The sequence below is a fragment of the Bombina bombina genome, chromosome 4, assembly GCF_027579735.1.
Source record: "Bombina bombina isolate aBomBom1 chromosome 4, aBomBom1.pri, whole genome shotgun sequence".
Lineage (NCBI taxonomy): Eukaryota > Metazoa > Chordata > Amphibia > Anura > Bombinatoridae > Bombina > Bombina bombina.
In genome coordinates this window covers 1079458385-1079483072 of record NC_069502.1, presented here as the reverse complement: position 1 = coordinate 1079483072, position 24688 = coordinate 1079458385, and the positions used below count along the sequence as shown (strand labels likewise).

Genomic DNA, 24688 nt, shown 5'->3' with positions numbered 1-24688 from the left:
CTGAGTGTCCCTTTAAAGTGGATTCTAACTAAGGGCCTGATTAGGTAATGTGCTCCACTCTGGAAAGATTGTCCAACTCTTGTCAACTCTGCAAGGTTCCTCAAATAAATTAAAAAGGCAAATTTTACCTTGATAGCTTTTTATCTTTCTATGCAGGGTTCTGGATGTGAAGGAAAGATACCTACATTACAATATAATGGTAAAAAAACACAATTATATTTTGTAATTTCTCTCCATATTGGTATTAAGTTGGCCCTCTATGTCTTCCCTTTAACTGCAGCTACATTTGAATCAGAGACAGAGAGGAAGATGATGTAAGGACACCACTGAGAACTGGTGTTATACTGGTCCAAAATGCCATATTATTAATAGAGTCACATTAAAGGGAAATTCTAGTGTAATAATAAAATGCTCTCATTCATTATGAGCAAAAGGGTTTAAACGTAGTTAAAGTTACACACCAGTCACATGCCTGCAATGCTCCTCAGCAGAACATGGTCCTTTATTGGTGGATACGTGTCTATGCTGCTACTGGTTGACATATCAGCCATGTAATTCTTAGGGGCAGCACATATATTTATTTTGCAGGGGTTAAACTCATGGTAAGAAATGAGCATTTGTTTAATAATTATTTACTTAGTTATGCTTGTACACCTCCTGGAGTAAAGGCCATCATTTAGGACTCTCCAGACATCTCAATCTTTGGCATCTGACACTAGGTGTAGCCCATATCCTTGCAGTCAGCCTCAAGATCTTGGTGCCAGGTGTTTTTTGACCTTCTTTTTCTTGAGGGTTCTAGATCAGGTCTTGCCTGGTGATGTTTGACATGGGCTTGGGTAGGGTCTGACCTATCCAGCCCTAGGGTCTTTTCATGATTTCTGGCAGGGAGTTGGGAAGTCTGCTGCCATTAGGCAGGGCAGCGTTAGGTATTGGGAGCTCCAGATCCTCTTTAGCTGGATGATTGCAGCCCTTGCTTTGCCTACTCTTGTCTTAACATCAGCGTCTATGTTGCCCTGCTTGTCTATGACACTGCCCAAGTAGGTAAAGGCCTCAACCTCTTTAAGTGCATCTCCTGCAAGAGTGACTGCACCTTCAGGTGCTTGGTTTTCCCCTATGGATGTTGAGGCCAACAGGAAGAGGGAAGATGAGAGCAAGCAACCCTGTTGGACTCTTGTCCTCACTTGGAAAGTTTCCGTAAGTTGTCCTCCATGGACTGCCTTGCAGGCCATTCCCTTATAAGAATTATAATGATCCTTACAAGTTTATCTGGAACACCGTAGTGGTGGAGGAATTTCCAAAGGGTCTCTCTCTCTATGCAAATGCCTTCTCACAGTCAATGAAGTTGACATAGAGTGGATAATTCCATTCTATTGACTGTTTGATGATAATGTACAGTGTTGCAATCTGTTTTTTGCAGGGTCTATCTTTGCAGAAGCTAGCTTGCAGATCTCGTAACTGAGCGTCAACTTCAAGATGACTCAGTTAAATACTTTTACTTGGATTGATAGAGTTATCCCACTGTAGTTTGCACAGTTACTCAGATCGCCTTTCCTGAGGATCTTGATGATATATACCTCCTTCCAGTCTGATGGCGCCATTTTCTCTTCCCAGTTATGGGATAGAGCTTGTCTACTGATGTTTCAATATCTGCCTTGAGTGCCTCAGAATGTTATCAGGCCCTGCTGCCTTCCGGTTTCTCAGTTGTTTGATGCCTTGCCATATTTATTTCTTAGTTGATCTGTTGCAGTCGATTGGCATGTCCCTGTTGGTTGGCTGGTTCAGCGGCTCTTCAAAGTGCTCCACCCATCTTCTTTGTTGGCCTTCATTAGCCATGACTGTCTTCCCAGTTTTGTCTTTAACAGTTCTTTCTGGCTTGCTGTACCGGCCGGGGAGTTTCCTTGTTATGTTATAAATTTCTTTCAAGTTCACATAGCTTGCTGCTTCCTGGGCTTCTGTGGCAAGACCATGAAAGAACCTTCAATTGTCTGCTCTTAAGATTTTCTTTGCTTCCTTGATGACGTCCGTGTACATGCCTTGAGCTTTTTCTTTTTCTACTCTTGTTCGGCTAATGTTGACTGCAACCTTCTTTTCCTTTCTCTCTTGGATTTTGTGGAGAGTCCTAGTGGAGATCCATTCTTTATGTTTCTTGGGATGCAGTACCTCCTGGCAGGTTGATGTCACTGTTTCTTTGATTTTCTCCCACTGAATTCCTACCTGGTCTCTGTCATCCTCTAGTTCCTGCAGGATTTGAAACTTGTATCTGAGAAAGACTGAGTATTCACTCTGTTTCTGTGCATATTTGAGGAGGGTGGTATTATATCACAGGCTTTGGTTCCATCCATTCTTTTTTCAGCTTTAGCTTCAGTCTAGCCACAACAAGGTGATGGTTGGATGCCACGCCTGCTCCTCTCATCACTCTGCAATGCTACAGGGACCTCCTGAATTTCTTGGCAAGGCAGACATGGTCAATCTGGTTCTCTGTTGAATGGTCTTGTGACACCAATGTTACCTTGTGAATTTTTTTGTGTGGGAAAACCCTGCCACCTATCACCAGAATGTTCAGGGTGCAGAAATCTGTGAGCCTTTCACCATTCTCATTCATGATGCCAAGGCCATAGTTTTCCATGACTTCTTCATACCCAGTGTTGTCACTTCCGATCTTGGCATTGAGGTCCCCCATCAGTATGGTGATGTCTCTCTAAGGACATTTCACTAGGATGGGCTGGATACTGTTGTAAAACTGTCCTTTTTCTACTTCTACACTGTCATTTGTAGGTGCATAGCACTGGATAACATTCATGTTAATCGTTTTTTTCATTGTGCAGAATGTTGCTGTGTGGAATTCTCTTCCTTGTGTCCAGAATACATAAGCATTCCTCCTGCAGCCATTTTTTCTGTCCGGACTGTGTCCATCTAGTCTAACTAAAGCCAAGCAGGGCAAAATTGTAGTTTTTCATCTCTGCTGCATTTTGGGCTGTCTTGCCTGTCTCATACATGGTCCTCACATTCCATGTCTTAATGGTGATGGTCTTGGTCGAAAGCAAGTGAATTGCCTTTGTGGCTTCCAACAATCTCTGGCTTTCACCACAAGGTGAAAGGAGCGTTCAGACAGTTCTTTTAAAAACAAAACCTTTATTTTCCAATTAAAAAGAGAAACAGCAATGGAACTCAGCCACTGAAAGTTGAAGGACTAACACGCCCTGCTTCAACCTAGCGCGGCACTCCGGGGTTATATGCACTGGACTCCTTACATTACTTATAAATAACAAAGATGTCTGTTGCTTTCTCCCTCCTTTTTTTCCCCTCGCTTTTCCCCTTCCCAGGAGGTATAGTCATTTTGCTCCAACACTGTAAGCGAATAGACTTGGAGACATGCTAACTATAGAAAAGAATGCTGAAATGAATAGTATTAAAAGGAATCAGTACTTTTTGTTTTTGTTCATGTTTAGAAACACATTTCGTTTTTAACCAAGAGGGCATGTTAGCCCCAAATGTTTACAGATGTTTACCTGTTTCATGTTTTGATAACTATACTAAACCCAATGTCTAAAAAGGAGAAAGGATTCAGGAGAGACACTTGTATAATAGCAATACAGAAAAAAAAGGAAAACCTTGAGCTTAGACTTGCCTATGGACGATACATTCCAGTACCACGGGGAACACGGATGTTTATTTCTACAAGTGGACACATGGACTCTGCTTTTTTCTGTTCATATTGTTAGTTTTAATTTTTATATCCTGCACCTCACAACAATTGTTAAGGGAATGCGGTCCCTTGATAAGTTGTACACACAGTATCCCGTATGTACCCTTCTGATGACATTGTCAAGTTGTATTAATTTTTGTGCCTTATGAATTTGTAAATAAAGCTCATTTTAAAAAAAAAAAAAAGAAAAAAAAAGAGGAACAGCAGCATCCACACAGGGAGAGTGTAACACCAAGCTGGACCTATTGGTTAATACTTAATTGCAAAAGAAAAAACAAACGCCCTCTCTGTGAAATACATTGACCTATAACTATCACGCTACATTAACAGTATAAGAAGGATTATAGAAGGGTTCTAGAAACAAGTCATAATTACATCATATTGTCAAAATGTCAAAAATGTTAAAATGTTCTACATCTACTTAGACAGGGGTCCAACGGAGACCCGCATATAGTCCGCCAAAAGGCAGTCACTGCAAAATCAGTAATGCACAATATATATCAAACCAATATATACAGAATCTCTGTAAACCTCCATCAAATAGTAACATGTAGATATAGAACATAAAACATTTCACATCATCACACTATTGAATCCTCAATTGATATACAAATGCAATCATAAAAGATATATATATATATATATATATATATATAAAACTTCAATAAGGAAAAATATACATACATATATCACCACATAAACATAGGATGACAATATATTTTATACAAAAAATCCTATAAGCTAATATGAAAATATATGCAAATACAGGATATTATAATACCACATGCATCATCCCGTCACCCATGAGATATAGAAATGCAAATACAACATCAAATAATCAGGAAAGAGAAATGCACTGAAAGAAGAGGTTCTGCATGCGCTTCTAGGGAATACATTATTCCCAATAATAATAAGGTCATATTTGGAATTTAAACCTCTGGGAATGCGCGTGCCTAACCTAAAAATCCAGTACATTTCCCTTTTTGCCAGAATTAGTTCCAGATCTCCACCTCTCCTGGGAGGCTTTACCTTTTCAATCACACACCACCTTAGGGAATCCAGTTCGCTACTTTGTTTATTGGCAAAATGCTGTCCAGGGGGTAGTCACTTTTCCCTGCGAAATTGTAGATAGGTGTTTTACGAATACAAGAATTTACATCTCTACTCGTGAGTCCTACATATTTAACTCTACAAAGTGTGCAATCCAATAAATAGATTACAAAATTTGCAGTACAATTTAAACAAGATTGTATATCAAAGACTTCCCCTGTAACATAAGATTTGAAATGCTTAGTGATAGTGACTTAATCACAGGGCCTACATATATTGTGGCCACATCTAAACATCCCTAAATGTCGTAGCCAAGAACTAGAAGGATTCGTTACAGGTTTTAATTGAGTAGGTGATAGTAAGGAACCTAAGGTGCGACTCTTACGATAGGAACACTTAACACCTTTTCTGACAGTGTCCTGCAACCCATCATCCGCTGCCAGAAGTGCAAAGTGCTTCTTAACTATGGCACATACTGTATTTGTGTATATTGGGTACTGTAGCCACTAACAAAATGAACACCATCAAATTGTGTGTTCCTAATCTTAGATGTATTCTCTGAAATCAAGATTTGCCTGTCAATAGAATCTACCTCCTTATGGGCCCTTGCTACCTCACGTCTCAGATATTTCCTGTCAGATAGCCTCCTTTCCAAGTCACCAGCCGCCACCAAAAAGTCAGAGTGTTCGCTGCAATTACGTTTAAGTCTTGTAAATTGGCCTTTGGCTACAGTGAATCTGACATGCTCTGGGTGGCAGCTGGTGGCATGCAAAAGGGTGTTACCTGATATGGGTTTGCGATATACCCTCGAGATGATTTTACCCTTCTCCTCCCCTATCAGGGTCAAATCCAAAAAATGTATGGATTTAGAATGATACTCAAACGTAAAACGCAAACCCATATCATTGTCATTTAGGTATTGAACAAAATCAGAAATCAAATGATCTGGTCCAGACCAAATTAGCAAAAGATCATCTATGAAACACTTGAACACTCTCACATAAGGCCTGAAGGGGTTTCTCTCTCCAAAGATGTGCACCATCTCCCACCATCCTAGATATAAATTTGCATAAGAGGGAGCAAATGTAGCCCCCATGGCCGTGCCACATCTTTGGAGAAAGAAATCCCCCTTAAACCTAAAAAATTTATGAGTGAGTAAAAATTTGGCTATCCTGATAATGTATTGTTGGAAATCACTAGTGTATCCTGTAAAGTGAAACAGAAAAAATTCCAATGCCATCAGACCTTTGTCATGAGGAATTGATGAATACAGGGACACTGCATCGATAGTTAGCCAAAAGTAACTACTATACCATTTTATCTCCTTAACCACGTTTAATATGTGTTTAGTATCACGGATATAGGAGACCAGAGAGGATACAAGCGGCTGTAGGAGGGAGTCTAACCACTCAGAGGTATGTTCAAGAAGGGAATCATTGCCACTTATTATAGGTCTACCTTGAACATTAGTCAAGGTTTTATGAGGTAAATAATGAAACCACGGGGTCTTGAGACATTTAACAATTAAATAATCCACTGTGTGTGGATCCAAAAAACCTAATTCGATCAGATCATCTAAGAGATCAATTAACTCCCCTCTGAACACCCCAGTAGGGTCACCAGATAGTTTGGTATAATCATGGATGTTATACAATTGTCTATTAGCTTCAGTAATATACATGTGCCTATCCATAACTACAACGGAACCTCCTTTATCCGCTGGATGGATAACCAAGGCCCTATTCTGTTCTAAAGATGTCAAAGCTTCTTTTTGGGCTTTAGTTAAATTAAATTTACATTTCGGGTTATTATACTTAATGGATTCCCCTAAAGCCACAAGATCTGATTCAATTTGGAATGTCTCTATAATAGGACACCTATTCTGTATCGTATAAAATGTAGATTTATTTTTAAACTTTGGCCCAGTTTTAATGTCACTATAGTTTATCCTAGTTTCAGATCCCAGCATCTGAAGGGACACTACATCACAAGATTCAAAGAAATTAGTAAAATCAGACGGTACATCTGATTCATTCTGGATATCAGGGCATCTCTGGTGATGGTGATGTTTCTGACTAAACGATTAACATCTAATATGGTTTGAAAGACATTAAAGTTAGAGGAAGGGACAAAACCTAATCCAAGACTAAGCACATATTCTTAGTCTGTAGTTAATGACACACTGGATAGATTAATTACATTTGTTATTTGTACTTGCTTTGTGGGCGTTTGCCCCTGAGTTGGTATCTTCCTTGGGTCAATGGTTTTTGCTGATTCATACCTCCCCCTACAACATCCAAGTCTATCGGAAAAACCTGTTCCAATTCTGACTGTTGTGTTTCTGATCTATTAGTTATAGTGGAACTAAATTGTTGATTCTGAACACCGCTTCTATAATCCTTCTTACACTGATGTATTGTACATTACTGTTAATGTAGCGTAATAGTTATAGGTCAATGTATTTCACAGAGATGGCGTTTGTTTTTTCTTTTGCAATTAAGTATTAACCAATAGTTTTTTTTATGTGTGTCTTAAGAGGATGCAGAGGGGTCCTAACACCTATTGCTATGATTACGGCATAAGCCGAAACGCGTAAGCCAGCTTGGTGTTATGCTCTCCCTGTGCGGATGCTGCTGTTTCTCTTTTTAATTGGAAAATAAAGGTTTTGTTTTTAAATTAACTGTCTGAACGCTCCTTTCTTCTTGTCTACACACCAGTAGGACAGACCATTGTTTTTTTTGTTTTTTTTTAAATAATTTTTTTATTGAGGTTTTATGATACATACAAAAGAAAAAAAACATACATTGCCTCATATTGCCAACAGTAAACATGTCAGTATATATAGAACGAAAACAATTGCAAAACAGTGTACATATATAGGAGAGCGAGGCTAACCAAACCTCTATTTTATAATTTTTCGATCTTAATTTGACAGACTAATTAGTAGGTCACTCATGGACCCTTTTAGATATGATAAATGAATAGATATATTAGTCTGGAGGATAGCCGCTTTTGGGCTTTATGATAGTTGGGGGGGGAGTATGGAACAAATCAGCGGGTAAGCACCGCTCGGAGCATGGAAGAAAGGGGAAAAAAAGGGGGGGGGGGGCGGAGGTATCAGAAATAAAGTTCCTATGTCACTAGTTCAGAAACAAAGTGCCTATGACATTATAAGAAGTCATGACAGGATATGTTATAGTAGGTGATATGAAAACATATAAATATCTTTTGTAATAAGGAACCGCTCTGGGTACTTTATAGTACCAGTTGAACTGTAGTTTATAGAACATACTGTGTGATAAAACAAGCGGTTCGAAACATAAAGATGTAAGACTATAGGTTAGTTAGCTAATCTAGCTTCTGTAGGCAGCTTACCTGGATATACTTTACATATCCTGCAATGGCAATACATATATATAAGCCTTAATTAACATCGCCAGTGTATAATATAGTAGGTAAGAATGCTTACATAAACATCTCATTTTAACATGAAACTACTGTCTATATATACACCTGTAATTATACAGACCTGTGCACATCAGGTAATAAGAAAAAATTGATGCATGCATCCGCATCACTGTTGGAAACTAATAGCATACTGGGATATGGTACAGAGTTATATAGCACATAGAAGTGCTACGAGTTAGTAACAAAGTGGAGTTTAACACAGCTTTGGATTTATCTCGAATCCTCGAATGCTTGATAGCAAACACTGGGAGTGTCCCCTAGGAGGGTATATTGAAGAGGATCTAGTGGAAAGTCAGGGAGCATAAAAAGCTGCCCAAGATATCTATGTGTCGGACATTGATAAACATATTGGCAGTGAACTATAGTCACTGATATCATAATCTATATGTCTTATTAATAAGAAAGTAAGAGAAGCCTGATAAATGCTACAAAGCTACAGCCTATGTGAAGTAGGTCAGACGGAGTATGTGGGAATGGAGTTGCATATCTCAGATCATAAGACAGTATTGGTACCAAAACCCACTTATAAGAGGCTTACCAGCATTTCAGTAGGGAAAGCAAAGGACTCAAAAGCAAGATGGTGGTGCATTATCCTGGCTACGAGCACCACTCTAAACTAAACAGAGGGGTAGAAACTTATTAGTACTGGGAGATTACACTATGCTGAGAGTTTTTAGAGCTAATCCTGTCAAGTTTAGGACATTACTATGTTGCATATATAAACATGTGTATACAGCATTCACTAAATCTATATAAAGTTCAGCTGTACATTAAATAGACACTTAGCTCAGCCACCCTACATACTGATGTAGTACTTGGGAATATTAGACCCTGTCCTATGTGATATAAGCATGCCTGTTGGTACAAGGGTAAAAAGGTGAGAGCACAGTGTATACTTCAAGCTTAGGGTCAGTAAAGAGGTAATATCATCAAAGCAGACAGCTACTACGCATATTTAACAGTATTATATAACTATAGCTACGTGCTATATTAGTCTAAACTTTACAAAAGTCTAGCATCAGCAAAAGTTCTGCAGGGAAGTTCCGGCTAGGAGAGTGTGTTACAAGCTGGGCAGGGGTATATGTAGGGCCTATGAGAGGAAAATATAGACAATACTCGTTTGCAATCTAGAACCGCGTGTGAACTTATCTTACAAAATGAGTTGCAAAGGTACAGGTGCAAGACAGTTATCAACTAAAAATCAATATTTGCATATGAACAGATAGATAGAGAGTCTGGCTAAAACTGTTGTAGAACAATATAGCTGCTGAAATATATTGTCTCTTACATTTGAAATATGTCCAGTATATACAAGTATTAAGAAACAGCCGGGACTGACATAGGTATTCCCCGGATTAGACTAAGCATGAATCAGTGGCATATGTTACTTCTATGTCGACTCTGGCTACCAACAGAAACTGTAACAGCTTGTGGCCGTGTCCTAAAAATGTTCTTTTATCCAATGCCACCTCTAGGTAGCGGGTCTCGTCCGGACAGGGTACAAGAGCAGGATCTGCGCCATGTAGAGTGATATAGTGGGCTGGTGAGTATCTTAGCAAGCCGACCTGAAGCTTGAATAAAGAGGCTGAAGCTATAAAGAAAAGGGTTCATGGAATAGCGCGACCTCAATTCAGATGGGTTAGTGCGCTTGGGATGGGGGTCAGATCATGCTTCAAATCTTCCGCGAATAGGCTTCTCTGGATCTGACTGCTGTGGTCCGGTGTAATTCAAAGGCGGCTTGTTCTGTTCCGCTCCCGATGCAGCCATCCCACACGACCCGGAGGGATTCACGTAAGCAAGAGCCATCGGCCGTAGGCTGCATGTATCAGACGATTCAGATCTCTGCGTCTGTAGATCCACAGGGTATGTCACACTACGCCACTCTGGCTCTGTGGGTACTGGTGCGAGCTGTTAGGCACTGTCCTGTAGAAGCATATCCGGCTGCTCTGGGCTCCACGCACTCAAGGCCTCCCTGTCAGCCATAACCCAGTCCCCCAAGTCCTGGGGCATATCTTTATCGTAATGTGAAGGGTTAAATTCCCACCAGGCAAACTCCCCCTCGGCTTGCCCCTGTAGGGTTCCATTATGCAATGGGGCCGCAATGGCTCTCAATTCAGCCACAAGGGTTTGTTGGTTTTTATCCATGGAGCGCCCCAAGGCGAGCAGCGCCGAATAGATTTGTAGCTCCATTAAACTAGAGAAGGGAGATACAGGAGGTATTTTCTTGTCCGTGAGGTTAGCGGGTAGTTATCTCTAAGTGTGATGTTGGGATTTTATCCGTGGTCTCCACTAGCTAGTAGGCCTCTGAGCTGAGAATACGTTATTTTGGTTCAAAACTTCACAAACTACATCCAGATATGCATTAGAAACCCAGTAGGTTAATATTTAGAGTTTTATAAGTTCTTAGGGAGCCATAAAATAGCTATTTAGGGTTTAAGTTTCAGGAGCTCTGATATGGCCCGTCCTGTAGCTTCGGCAGTTGGCTCCGCCCCCCCAGGACAGACCATTGTTTTATGTTCCATGGAATGCATCCTACTTAGCAAGCCTGAAGTTTTGTTTGGTGATCGTTATTTTGGGATCTACTAACCCGGTCTCTGATTTCAGACACACCTCCTCCCTTATTGGCTGCTACGGACCTCGTCACAGTTGACGTCATCATTGTCCAGTGTGGTGATTGCACCCAGCATATCGGTTAATGCTAAGGTCAGCGTCTGGAGGAGTATACGAACCAGTCAGGTTAACGCTAAGGTCAGCGTCTGGAGGAGTATACGAACCAGCCAGGTCTCACCTGAAGCGGATGCACAGCAGATTGGTGAGATATGTTGCCTTAAAATAAGAAAAAGGTGGTCTGCTTATGGGGAGTTGAGTTAAACTGGGTACACATTGATAATATGGACTGTTGAGCTTGCTCTGTAATTTTTCTATATATGCATATAAGACCCAGAGTTTGTGTTTAGGTCTTTCACTGACATTATCCCTTCTTTTGGTACTTATATTTCACCACAAGCTCTCATAGATCTCCTTGAAGAAAATTCTTATATCCCTAAGGCCGGAATAGTTTTTCGTCGTTTTGCTAAAATTTCTGTAGCTACATTTTTATTTACATCGTAGGGAAGCTAGCCCCAGGCATAACCTTCCTCCTTTCACAGCCGGGCTTCGGACCAGGCATGGTGGAGTTGTTTAATAATTAAGGGTTGGTTGGAAGTGGCATACTATTGTTAGCATGGGGTGCTATAAGCAATATTGCTACCATGCTAACTAGCTCACATATTACAAGTTGTAAGTGCAGGGATGAGATTGAGCGTATTAGCACGCCTGAAGACCTAGCGTAAAGTGTAATGGTTAAATAAAATGTTCACCAAACACAACTTAAATACAATTAAATAAAGAATTACAATCATATATACTCTTTCTGGTAAAAATATTTTACATAAATATTAATAAAAATGTTTTATAAGAGTTAAAAGGGTTATGGTATATGACAAGGTATTTGACTGAGAAAGGCTATGTATACATATATGTCTAAATATGTGTATGTGTGTATATGTATATATATACACACACAGTACTGTGCAAAAGTCTTAGGCTACCATTAGATTTGTTGTTTTAGCAAAGTTTTAATGACCATCCATATTTATTTTTCAGTCTGTTTATTAAGGTACAAACAGAAAATACAGGAAATACTGTATATACACAAAATATATAAAAAAAAAAATTTCAGAACAAAATGGCTTCTTCAGGAAAAAGTCAGTATTTAGTGTGATCTCCTTTGGCACTAACTCTTTTGGAGAGACTGTCCTGAAGTTTTCTGAAGTAATCTTCTGGTTTATTATACCAGGATTCTTTCAGCACTTCCCAGAGTTCTTCTTTAGATTTAGGTTGTCTTTTATTTTTTTCTCTGTCCAGGTGATCCCATACTGTCTCTATAATAGTCAGGTCTGGACTCTGTGGAGGCCAGTCCATTACTTTCAGTATTTTATCAGCTGTTTTTCTCTCCAAATATGATTTCACTGCATTAGCAGTGTGCTTGGGATCATTATCATGCTGAAAAATAAAACCATTCCCAATCATGCGCTTTCCAGAAGGAATGGCATGAGGAATTAAAACCTGTCTGTACTTTTCAGCATTCACATTTCCATCAATTTGTACAATATCGCCAACACCACTGTCAGAAATGCAGCCCCAACCAGGACAGACCATTGAAGGCCGCAAGCACTCATTCTTCCATCTATCTACAACTCTTCTTCTCACATATATTCTACAATTGAAACTTGGATTTGTCACTCCATAATACTCTTTGGATCTTCATTCCAAACTTTCACCTAGATTACGAGTTTTGCGGTAACAGGGGTGAGGTATTAACTTGCACGTTATTCTCACCGCTCACTTTCCTGCAACGCTGGTATTACGAGTTTTCAGAAACCCGTCGTTAAAAGACAAAAAGTGAGCGTTGAGCAAAATTTTACTCCAAATCTCACTCCAATACCAGCGCTGCTTAAGTCAGCGGTGAGCTGGTGTAATATGCTCATGCATGATTTCCCCATAGTAATCGAAGGGGAGAGCCGGCTGAAAAAAAGTCTAACACCTGCAAAAAAGCAGCGTATAACTGCCCCATTGATTCCTATTGGGAAACACTACACTATAATGTTTAGGTGTAATGTTTACACCTAACACCCTAACATGAACCCCGAGTCTAAACACCCCTAATCTTACACTTATTAACCCCTAATCTGCCGCCCCCGACATCGCAGACACCTGCAGTATACTTATTAACCCCTAATCTGCCGCTCCGGACACCGCCGCCACCTACATTATACTTATTAACCCCTAATCTGATGCCCCCAACATCGCCGACACCTACATTATATTTACTAACCCCTAATCTGCTGCCCCCTATGTCGCTGCAACCTACCTACATTTATTAACCCCTAATCTGCCGCCCCCTATGTCGCTGCAACCTACCTACATTTATTAACCCCTAATCTGCCGCCCCAACTTCGCCGCCACCTACATTATATTTATTAACCCCTAATCTGCCACCCCCTATGTCGCCGCAACCTACCTACATTTATTAACCCCTAATCTGTCGCCCCAACATCGCTGCCATTATAATAAACTAATTAACCCCTAAACCGCCGCACTCCCGCCTCGCAAACATTAGTTTATTATTATTAACACCTAATCTGCCGTCCCTAACATCGCCGCCACCTACCTACATTTATTAACCCCTAATCTGCTGCCCCCAACGTCGCTGCCACTATATTAAAGTTATTAACCCCTAAACCTAAGTCTAACCCTAACACCCCCTAACAAATATAATTTAAATAAATCTAACTAAATATTCCTATCATTAACTAAATAATTCCTATTTAAAACTAAATACTTACCTGTAAAATAAACCCTAAGCTTGCTACAATATAACTAATAGTTACATTGTATCTAGTTTAGGGTTTATTTTTATTTTACAGGCAAGTTTGTATTTATTTTAACTAGGTAGAATAATAACTACCTAGCTAAAATAAATACAAAAGTACCTGTAACCTAAGTTACACTAACACCTAACACTACACTATAATTAAATAAATTAACTAAATTAAATACTATTAAATAAATTAAATTAAATTATCTAAAGTACAAAAACCCCCCCACTAAATTACAGAAAATAATAAACAAATTACAAGATATTTAAACTAATTACACCTAATCTAATAGCCCAATTAAAATAAAAAAAGCCCCCCCAAAATAAAAAATAAACCCTAGCCTAAACTAAACTACCAATAGCCCTTAAAAGGGCCTTTTGCGGGGCATTGCCCCAAAGTAATCAGCTCTTTTACCTGTAAAAAAAATACAAACAACCCCCCCAACAGTAAAACCCACCACCCACATAACCAACCCCCCAAATAAAATACTAACTAAAAAAACTAAGCTCCCCATTGCCCTGAAAAGGGCATTTGGATGGGCATTGCCCTTAAAAGGGCAGATAGCTCTTTTGCAGCCCAAACCCTAACCTAAAAATAAAACCCACCCAATACACCCTTAAAAAACCTAACACTAACCCCCTGAAGATCGACTTACCGGGAGACGTCTTCATCCAAGCCGGGTGAAGTGGTCCTCCAGATGGGCAGAAGTCTTCATCCAAGCCGGTCAGAAGTGGTCCTCCAGATGGGCAGAAGTCTTCATCCAAGCCGGGCAGAAGTGGTCCTCCAGATGGGCAGAAGTCTTCATTCAAGCCGGGCAGTAGTGGTCCTCCAGACGGGCAGAATCATCCAGATGGCATCTTCTATCTTCATCTATCCGGCACGGAGCGGCTCCATCTTCAAGACATCCAACGCGGAGCATCCTCTTCTTTTGACGGACTAACGACAAATGAAGGTACCTTTAAGTGACGTCATCCAAGATGGCGTCCCTTAGATTCCGATTGATTAGATTTATTTAAATTATATTTGTTAAGGGGTGTTAGGGTTAGACTTAGGTTTAGGGGTTAATAGCTTTAATATAGTGGCGGCGACGTTGGGGGCGGCAGATTAGGGGTTAATAAGTGTAGGTAGGTTGTGGCGACATTGGGGGCGGCAGATTAGGGGTTAATAAGTGTAGGTAGGTTGCAGCAACATTGGGGGCGGCAGATTAGGGGTTAATAAATATAATGTAGGTGGCGGAGATGTCCGGAGCGGCAGATTAGGGGTTAATAAATGTAGGTAGGTGGCGGCGATGTTTGCGAGGCGGGAGTGCAGCGATGTTGGGGGCAGCAGATTAGGGGTTATTAAGTATAATGTAGGTGGCGGAGATGTCCGGAGAAGCAGATTAGGGGTTAATAAATGTAGGTAGGTGGCGGCGATGTTTGCGAGGCGGGAGTGCAGCGGTTTAGGGGTTAATATGTTTATTATAGTGGCGGCGACGTTGGGGGCGGAAGATTAGGGGTTAATAAGTGTAGGTAGGTTGCAGCGACATTGGGGCGGCAGATTAGGGGTTAATAAATATAATGTAGGTGGCGGCGATGTTGGGGGCAGCAGATTAGGGGTTAATAAGTATAATGTAGGTGGCGGCGATGTCCGGAGCGGGAGATTAGGGGTTAATAAATGTAGGTAGGTGGCGGCGATGTTAGGGACGGCAGATTAGGGGTTAATAATAATAATAATAATAAACTAATGTTTGCGAGGCGGAAATACGGCGGATTAGGGGTTAATAATTTTATTTTAGTGTTTGTGATGCGGGAGGGCCTCGGTTTAGGGGTTATTAGGTAGTTTATGAGTGTTAGTGTACTTTTTAGCACTTTAGTTATGAGTTTTATGGTACCGTGTTGTACATAAAACTTATAACTACTGACTTTCAAATGCGGTAGGAATCTACACCCCTGGGCAATATCACTTAAATATCAAATTATTTAAAACTAGTCCTAAAGCCCGTCCACACGGCCATTTTTTGCAGGGTACAGCGATCCCACCCCTTGCGCTCTCTCCCTCCCCCTCTCTTTTGCTCTCTCTCTCTCCCCCCTCTCTTTTGCGCTTTCTCTCCCCCTCTCTTTTGAGCTCTCTCTTCCCCCTCTCTTTTGCGCTCTCTCTCCCCCCTCTTTTGCGCTCTCTCTCTCCCCCTCTCTTTGCTCTCTCTCTCTCCCCCTCTCTTTTGAGCTCTCTCTCTCCACCTCTCTTTTGAGCTCTCTCTCCCCCTCTCTTTTGGGCGCCCTCCCCCCTCTCTTTTGCTCTCTCTCTCCCCCCTCTCTTTTGCGCTCTCTCTCCCCCCTCTCTTTTGCGCTCTCTCTCTCCCCCTCTTTTGCACCCTCTCTCTCCCCCCTCTTTTGCACCCTCTCTCTCCCCCTCTCTTTTGCGCTCTCTCTCCCCCACTCTTTTGTGCTCTCTCTCTCACCCCTCTCTTTTGCGCTCTTTCTCCCTCTCTTTTGTGCTCTCTCTCTCACCCCTCTCTTTTGTGCTCTCTCTCACCCCTCTCTTTTGCGCTCTCTCTTCCCCCTCTCTTTTGCGCTCTCTCTCTCCCCTGTCTCTCCCCCCCCCTCTCTCTCTCCTCTATCTCTCTCTCTCCTCTATCTCTCTCTCTCTCTCTGCCCTCTATCTCTCTCTCTCCCTCTCTCTCTCCCCTCTATCTCTCTCTCCCCTCTCTTTTTCTCCCCTCTATCTCTCTCTCTCCCCTCTCTCTCTCGCTCTCTCTCCCCTCTCTCTCTCTCTCTCTCTCTCTCTCACTCTCCTCTCTCTCTCTCTCTCTCTCACTCCCCCCTCTCTCTCTCCCCTCTCTCCCCCCCCCCTCTCTCTTTCTCTCCCTCCCCTCTCTCTCTCTCTCCCTCCCCTCCCTCCCCTCTCTCTCTCCCCTCCCTCCCCTCTCTCTCCCCTCCCTCCCCTCTCTCTCTCCCTCCCTCCCCTCTCTCTCTCCCTCCCCTCTCTCTCTCTCTCTCCCCTCTCTCTCTCTCCCCTCTCTCTCCCCTCTCTCTCTCTCCCCCCTCTCTCTCTTTCCCCTCTCTCGCTCCCCCCTCTCTCTCCTCTCTCTCTCCCTCCCCTCTCTCTCTCCCTCCCCTCTCTCTCTCTCCACTCTCTCTCCCTCCCCTCTCTCTCTCCCTCCCCCTCCCCTCTCTCTCTCCCCCTCCCCTCTCTCTCTCCCCCTCCCCTCTCTCTCTCTCTCTCTCTCTCCCTCCTCCTCCCCTCTCTATCGCACTCCCCCTCCCCTCTCTCTCTCCCCCTCTCTCTGTCCCCCTCTTTAGATCTCTCTCTCCCCTTTCTTTTGCGCTCCCTCCCCCTCTATTTTGCTGTCTCTCTTGTGCTCTCTTTATCTCCCCTCTTGATCTCTCTCTCCCCTCTTGATCTCTCTCTCACCTTTCTTATCTTTTCCCTACCCACTCTCTTCCCTCTTTTGAGCTGTTTTGAGCTCTCAGACTGCATAGCCTTTCACGGCCCACCTGGCCCCGCCCCTTTCACGCTCAGCCACGCCCCCTCTCTTTTGCGCTCTCTCTCCCCCCTCTTTTGCACCCTCTCTCTCCCCCTCTCTTTTGCGCTCTCTCTCCCCCTCTCTTTTGTGCTCTCTCTCTCACCCCTCTCTTTTGCGCTCTCTCTCCCTCTCTTTTGTGCTCTCTCTCACACCCCTCTCTTTTGTGCTCTCTCTCACCCCTGTCTTTTGCGCTCTCTCTTCCCCCTTCTCTTTTGCGCTCTCTCTCTCCCCTGTCTCTCTCCCCCCCTCTCTCTCTCTCTCTCTCTCTCTCTCTCTCTCTCTCTCCCCTCTATCTCTTTCTCTCCCTCTCTCTGTCCCCTCTATCTCTCTCTCCCCTCTCTTTTTCTCCCCTCTATCTCTCTCTCTCCCCTCTCTCTCTCGCTCTCTCTCCCCTCTCTCTCTCTCCCCTCTCTCTCTCTCCCCCCTCTCTCTCCCCCCCTCTCTCTCCCCCTCCCCTCTCTCTCTCCCTCCCTCCCCTCCCTCCCCCCTCTCTCTCCCCTCCCTCCCCTCTCTCTCCCCTCCCTCCCCCCTCTCTCTCCCCTCCCTCCCCTCTCTCTCCCCTCCCTCCCCTCTCTCTCTCCCTCCCCTCTCTCTCTCCCTCCCCTCTCTCTCTCCCTCCCCCCTCTCTCTCTCTCTCCCCCCTCTCTCTCTCTTTCTCTTTCTCTCTCCCCTCTCTCTCCCCTCTCTCTCTCCCCCATCTCTCTCTCTCCCCTCTCTCTCTCCCCCTCTCTCTCCTCTCTCTCTCCCTCCCCTCTCTCTCTCCCTCCCCTCTCTCTCTCTCCCCTCTCTCTCCCTCCCCTCTCTCTCTCCCTCCCCCTCCCCTCTCTCTCTCCCCCTCCCCTCTCTCTCTCCCTCCCCTCTCTCTCTCTCTCTCTCTCTCTCTCTCCCTCCTCCTCCCCTCTCTATCGCACTCTCCCTCCCCCTCCCCTCTCTCTCTCCCTCCCCTCCCCTCTCTCTCTCCCCCTCTCTCTGTCCCCCTCCCCCCTCTCTCTTCCCCCCCTCTTTTGATCTCTCTCTCCCCTTTCTTTTGCTCTCCCTCCCCCTCTATTTTGCTGTCTCTCTTGTGCTCTCTTTATCTCCCCTCTTGATCTCTCTCTCCCCTCTTGATCTCTCTCTCACCTTTCTTATCTTTTCCCTACCCACTCTCTTCCCTCTTTTGAGCTGTTTTGAGCTCTCAGACGGCATAGCCTTTCACGGCCCGCCTGGCCCCACCCCTTTCATGCTCAGCCACGCCCCCTTTACGGCCCTCACGCTCGGCCACGCCCCCGGCCGTGCTCGATCACGCCGACTTCTGCTCGCACTGCAGAGACTTAGGGACTGTAAGGCCACTTGGCCTTTTATAGTATAGGATTGTATCACCTCTCATGGCCGGCCCAGTTTTGGTGAACAACCTGGGTTGTCCTTGCTGATTGGTGGATAAATTGATCCACCAATAAAAAATGCTGTCCAGAGTCTGAACCCAAATAAAGTCTAGATGCCTTCTTTTTCAAATAAAGATAGCAAGAGAACGAAGAAAATTTGATAATAGGAGTAAATTAGAAAGTTGCTTAAAATTGCATGCTCTATCTAAATCACGAAAGAAAAAAATGTGGGTTCAATGTCCTTTTAATGCAACAAAAGTGAATACACCTGTGGTCACTGACACACAAGTTAGATAACTGAAACTAAATTGAGTACACCTATGATTTCCAATTAGCCTAATTGCATGAGCATAGTTATCAGAACAGTCTAATTTTTTTACCAATGGGTTGTGTCTATCTGCAAGTTTGCATCATGTCTCAAGGAATTGAAAAATCTGATTGTGAGACTTCACAAAGATGGAAAAGGATACAAGAAAAATCAGTCAAAACGCAGTTGCAGCAGGAATCAGGAGGTATTGATCGATACACAGTACCAAAAATCAAAGCCACAGTGGCTGTCCTCCTTAAATGACGCCATGAACAGTGCGCTACTTGCACAATCTAGCTCTGAAAAACAGGCAACAGGCAAGTGCTTTAGATTTGCATCAAGGCAAGTGCTTCAGATATGGCTCAGATATTATTGATAGAAATTGGAGATTCTGTGACAGCTCAGACAGTGCTAAGGGCATTGTATAATGTCAACTTCTATGGACAGCATCCAAGGAAAAAACCCTTGCTTGCTCTTCGGCACAAATCTGCAAGATTAAACTTTGCTAAACAACATGAAAACCCTGATGAATACAGGCAGCACATTATTTGGTAAGATGGCCAAGACCAAGATACAATTTTTCGGCTCAGATGGGGTGCAGCATGTTTGGTATGAACCTGGTCAGGATTATTACAGTGAATGCATAGTCCTAACAGTGAATCATGGAGGTGGGAGTGTGACGATATGGGGCTGCGTGACTGCAAAAGGTGTTGGGGAGATGACATTTATAGATGGCACCATGAATGCCTGCAATATACCAAAATCCTGCCTGACAAGATGACTGCCAGTCTTCAGAAGTTTGGCAGAGGATGAATATTCCAGCATGATAACGATCCAAAGCACACTGCCAAATTCACAAAGGAGTTTCTAAAGGAGAAACAACTGAAAACTATGACCTGGCCAAGTATGTCACCTGACTTGAATCCAGTAGAACACCTTTGGGGTATTTTAAAGAGAATGGTAGAGCAACACAACCCCTCCAGCAAAGAGCAGCTGAAAAAAATTATCTCTGAAGAAGGGCAGAACAGCTCTCCAGAAATTTGTACGACACTGGTTTCCTCCATGCCAAGGAGAATTGAGTCTTTCATAAAAAATAAAGGTAGATATGGAAAGTATTGAAAAAAATAAAACTTTTGTTGCATTGATTTCCTGCTTTGGGGCCGGTATTTTTAATATAGTAAATCTAAACTATTAGTTTTTAATTTGACATAAGAGCAAATACCCTACTGTAAAATGTAGACGTAATGCAGTTACTGTTAGGTTATACAATTTTGAATCATTTGACATTTAAGTGATATTGCACTGGTGTGTACTCACTTCTGTTGTATACTGTATATATACATATACATGTGTATTTGTGTGTTTATATATGTAAATATGTATATACATACATATATACGCATATACACAAACACACGTGTATATATATATATATATATATATATATATATATATATATATATACAGACACACATACTTTGGAGCCCTTTCCACTCATATATCTTTAAACGTGAAAAATATATTTTTTTCATTTTTAATATATTGTAATTTGTTTTACTTTGATTTAAGTAGAAAATTTAAAATTCCAATGTTCTTCACTTAGAAGAAAACGTTCTTTTTACTTTAAAATATTTATTTTGATCTATCTATCTGTCTATCTTCTATCTATCTATCTATCTATCTATCTATCTATCTATCTATCTATCTATCTATCTATATATATATATATATATATATATATATATATATATATATATATATATATATTAATATAGTATGACTGGCACCAGAAACAGTAGGAAAAGAGTTCCGGTCAATACCCACCTGCTTACACTTAAGAAATATGCAGGTGAGTAGTGCTCAGGGGTGATAAATTTATTAAATTAATTCAGAAAAAGAATTTATGTGGTAGGAGCGCAGGGTAAAAAACTCCCTGACACCTCTATCACACAGAGTACACCCTTACCGGCACAGGTCCATAAATACTAAAATATTAAATCAGATACAGATCACAACTATTTGCAAGAAAAAAATGTATATTTTTATGTATATCGTCCCATTTAAACAGGAAAATTTCTGTCTCCGTGAATTCGATTTCTATTTTAAGTGTGAGTTTCAGCCAGTATTGACATTGCCCCCAGAACCTCCTGACCTTTGGGCAAGTGTAAAAATAATGATGAAAAGATGGGGCTGGTAGTCTGCATTTAATACAATGGTTTGGGATTTCTTTGTCCCACTTAGATAGTCTATGTGGTGTGATGTAGTCCATGTGTAAAACCCTAATTTGTGTTTCCCTTTGTGATACCGCTAGTGTTGCCTGTCTGTTTTTTTCCAGGCTTTCTTTAACATCCTGTATTGTGGGTTCCACCGAGAAGGCGGAGACATGTCCTGACAACATTTTTGTTAGGATCTTAGATTCGTTTTGCTGTATCAGGCGTTTGTAAATGTGGGATAGCGAGAATGATCCTGCACGGAACAGGGCTTGTGCTATTGCAAAAGGCGAAGCTTCCCAAAACCTTTCATTGGAAGACTGCAGTGATCCCACATAGTGTCTCAGCGGCAAATAGGCATAGAAATGTCTATTAGGAATGTGAAATCTGGTTTTGAGATCCTGGAACGATCTGACTGTATGTGACAGTGTATCCAGTGTGTCTCCCAGTACCTTTAGTCCCATTCCCTCCCATATCCGGAAGGGTTCTTGATCCATTCCAGCCGGGAAGTCTTACCCAAGACCGGGATAAACCTGGGCGAGGGGGAGTCAGTTTTTAAATATTTGTGAATTTTGTGCCAGGCCTTTAGTGGGTCTCTGTATGACACATTATTGAGGATTTCAGTGGGGAGGGTTCTACCGGTCCCATAAGGCAGATATGCCAGTGAGATGGGGGCTACTATCGCCCTCTCGAGTTAATCATCCCCAAAGTGGGCTGTACCTAGTTGCCAGTCTATTACCATCCTGGCCAATGCTGCCCAATTATATAGTTTTAAATTCGGAAGGGCCAGTCCCCCTGCAGAATAAGGGAGTTGTAATTTTTCCATTGCTATCCGTGGTTTCCCTTTTTTCCAGATGAACCGTGATATTGCCCTAGATAAGAGGCGCGTATCTGCATTAGTCAAGAGAAATGGTAGCATATGCATTGGGTATAATATTTTGGGCAGTATCGTCATCTTAATCAAGTGAACTCTACCCGATAATCCCAAGGGGAGATCAAGCCAGTTTGACAGCTGGGAGGATAATTGCACACATTTGTTGGATATGTTTAATTTATAAATTTTTCCCGGGTCTCTGTGCAAATGTATGCCCAGATAAAGAAGGCTTTCCGTTGCTTCTACAAACGGGAAGTCATGGGTAGTGTGCTGATGCTTCCTGAGCCACAGCACTTCCGATTTGGACGTATTTATTTTGTACCCCGATAAGGAGCCAAACTCCTCTATCGTCTGAAGTATGACTGGGATGTGTGTTTTTGGGGAATCTACAAACAACAACATGTCGTCTGCATATAGTGCCAGGTGGAGAGGGACCCCCCCTATGTTAATGCCGGGGAACACTCCCCTGAGTTTCGAGGCCAGAGGCTCCAGGGCTACATTGAACAATAATGGGGAGAGAGGGCATCCCTGTCTGGTGCCCCTCTGGAGATGGAAGTCCTCCGATAACAGGCCATTGGATAGGACCCTCGCCACTGGTGAATCATAGATTTTGCGCAGTATGCCTAAGAAATGACCCTCGAATCCATATCTATGCAGCGACTCCATCAGATGGGGCCACTCCACCCTGTCGAAGGCCTTCTCTGCGTCCAAGGACAGCAGGAAGGCCTCCGGGACGGCTTTTGTCTGGTTTTCTTTCCCCTGTCTCCAATAGTGGTCCACCACCTGTAAGACTCTGCGGAGGTTTACCACTGACGTTCGTTTGAATATAAAGCCAGTCTGATCCGGGTGGATCAGATCTGGCAGTATGGTTTTGAGTCTATTTGCCAGTAGTTTTGTGAACAGCTTATAGTCCACATTCAAGAGAGAAATGGGTCTATAAGATTCCGGCAAGGAGTGATCCTTGCCTGGTTTGGGTATGAGTGTGATATTTGCCGCCATGAATTCTCTAGAAGGACGCAATTCCGTTTGCAATAGGGAATTGAACAATTTAGTGAGGGTGGCAGTCAGCTGTGGCTGCAGAGCCCTATAAAATTCTGATGGTAGACCATCTGGGCCAGGTGTCTTGCCCAGGGGCAAACTTTTCAGAGTGTTAGATAGTTCTTCATGTGTGATCGGGGCGTTCAGATTATCTAATTGATCTGAGGAAATTTTCGGGAGGTTAATCGAGTCCCAAAATTGAGTCATCAATTCTCTAGGGACTGGAGCCTGTTTCGTGTACAGGTGCGCATAGTATTGTTCAAAACATCTCACTATGTCTTGCGAGGTGGTGTATGACCTGCCTTTCCAGCGCAGGGCGGCAACACCAACTCTTGCCGTCTGTGCTTTGGTTAGTGTAGCCAGCAACTTTCCCGCCCGGCTTCCGAATCTGTAAAGTCTGCCCGCCGTTTTTAATAAGCCCGATGCAGCCTGTTGATTCATAAATGTATCTAGCTCCGCTTTTGCTGATATGTAATTCTTGTATGTAGTTTCTGAGTTATTCTGAAGATAAAAGTGATATGCCTGTGCTAGCTGTTTCTGTAAAGTTCTGTGTCTGAGTTGTGTCCTATGTTTCACCTTAGCTGCATATGAGATAATATTACCTGCTAGCACTGTTTTAGCTGCCTCCCAGTAAAGTGTAATATTGTCTGTGTGGATAGCGTTGTCTGTTGCGTAGTCTGTCCATGAGTGCTGTAGGAACTTGATGAAGGATTCCGATTTTGTCAGGTAAGTGGGGAAGCGGAGTGTGTTTCTGTTGGTGTATTGTCCGCTAGTTCTCAGCGTCAGTGTTACTGGTGCGTGGTCTGATATCACTATGTCGTGGATTTTGCAGTCCAGTACCTGGTCGATCAGTTTGTTATCTATTAGAAAAATATCTATCCTAGATAGTGTGTGTTTGGCTTTTGATAAGCATGTGAATTCCTTGCCTTCTGGATTGCGCAGTCTCCAGATATCACTGGTGCCGATATCCGTCTCAAACATTTTAAATATTTTCGCTTCATATTTCGCCTTATAATTTGCTTTAGGATCTCTAATTTTCAGAGGCTCTAGCCATTGTCTATCGAGTGTATGAGTCGGGGAGATATTGAAGTCCCCCCCAATTATCAATCTGGATCCCCAATGAGGTGCTAAGTGTTTTATCAGGTCTTCCCAGAATTTGGGATCCCTATGGTTAGGTGCATATATGTTGCAGAAAACATAGTCCACTGAGTCCACTGTCGCTTCCACTACCATGTATCTGAGGTTGTGATCTAGATATGTGTTTTTTACATTAACTGTCAATTTTTTCCCAAACAGTATTGCCAAGCCTCTGCTAGCCCTAGTGTGCGATAGAAAGACAACCTGATTCACCCATTCTCTGAGTAATTTTTGCTGTTCTGTGTCGGTAAGGTGCGTCTCCTGTAGCATCGCAATGTCAGAACCTAATTTTTTAAGATGATTAAGTATTGCTTTACGTTTGATAGGTGTGTTGAGACCCCCTACATTCCAGGTCGTAACTCTAAATGGCATCTTTGTAAGTTAGGGTTATTTGGTCTGAAAAAAAAAAAAAAAAAAAGAGAAGAGAAAAAAAGAAGGGGGGAGAGATGAGGTAGTAGAGAGACAGAGGGGCATAGATAGCACAGGAACAGAGTCCAAAGATCCGTGGTGCGGGAGAAAGCACAAGGCAGCATGACAATTCAAATATTATGCAATACATTTTACAGATTGGTGTTATCTCAGAGCTAGCCTGTCCTGGATTATGTCTAATCC

At 42.6% G+C, this 24688-nt stretch overlaps 1 pseudogene; it reads right to left on the bottom strand.

Annotated features, from left to right (window-relative positions):
• Positions 1-869: 869 nt before the first annotated feature.
• LOC128658199 (uncharacterized) lies at positions 870-24448 on the bottom strand (annotated as a pseudogene).
• Between the last annotated feature and the right edge of the window lie 240 nt (positions 24449-24688).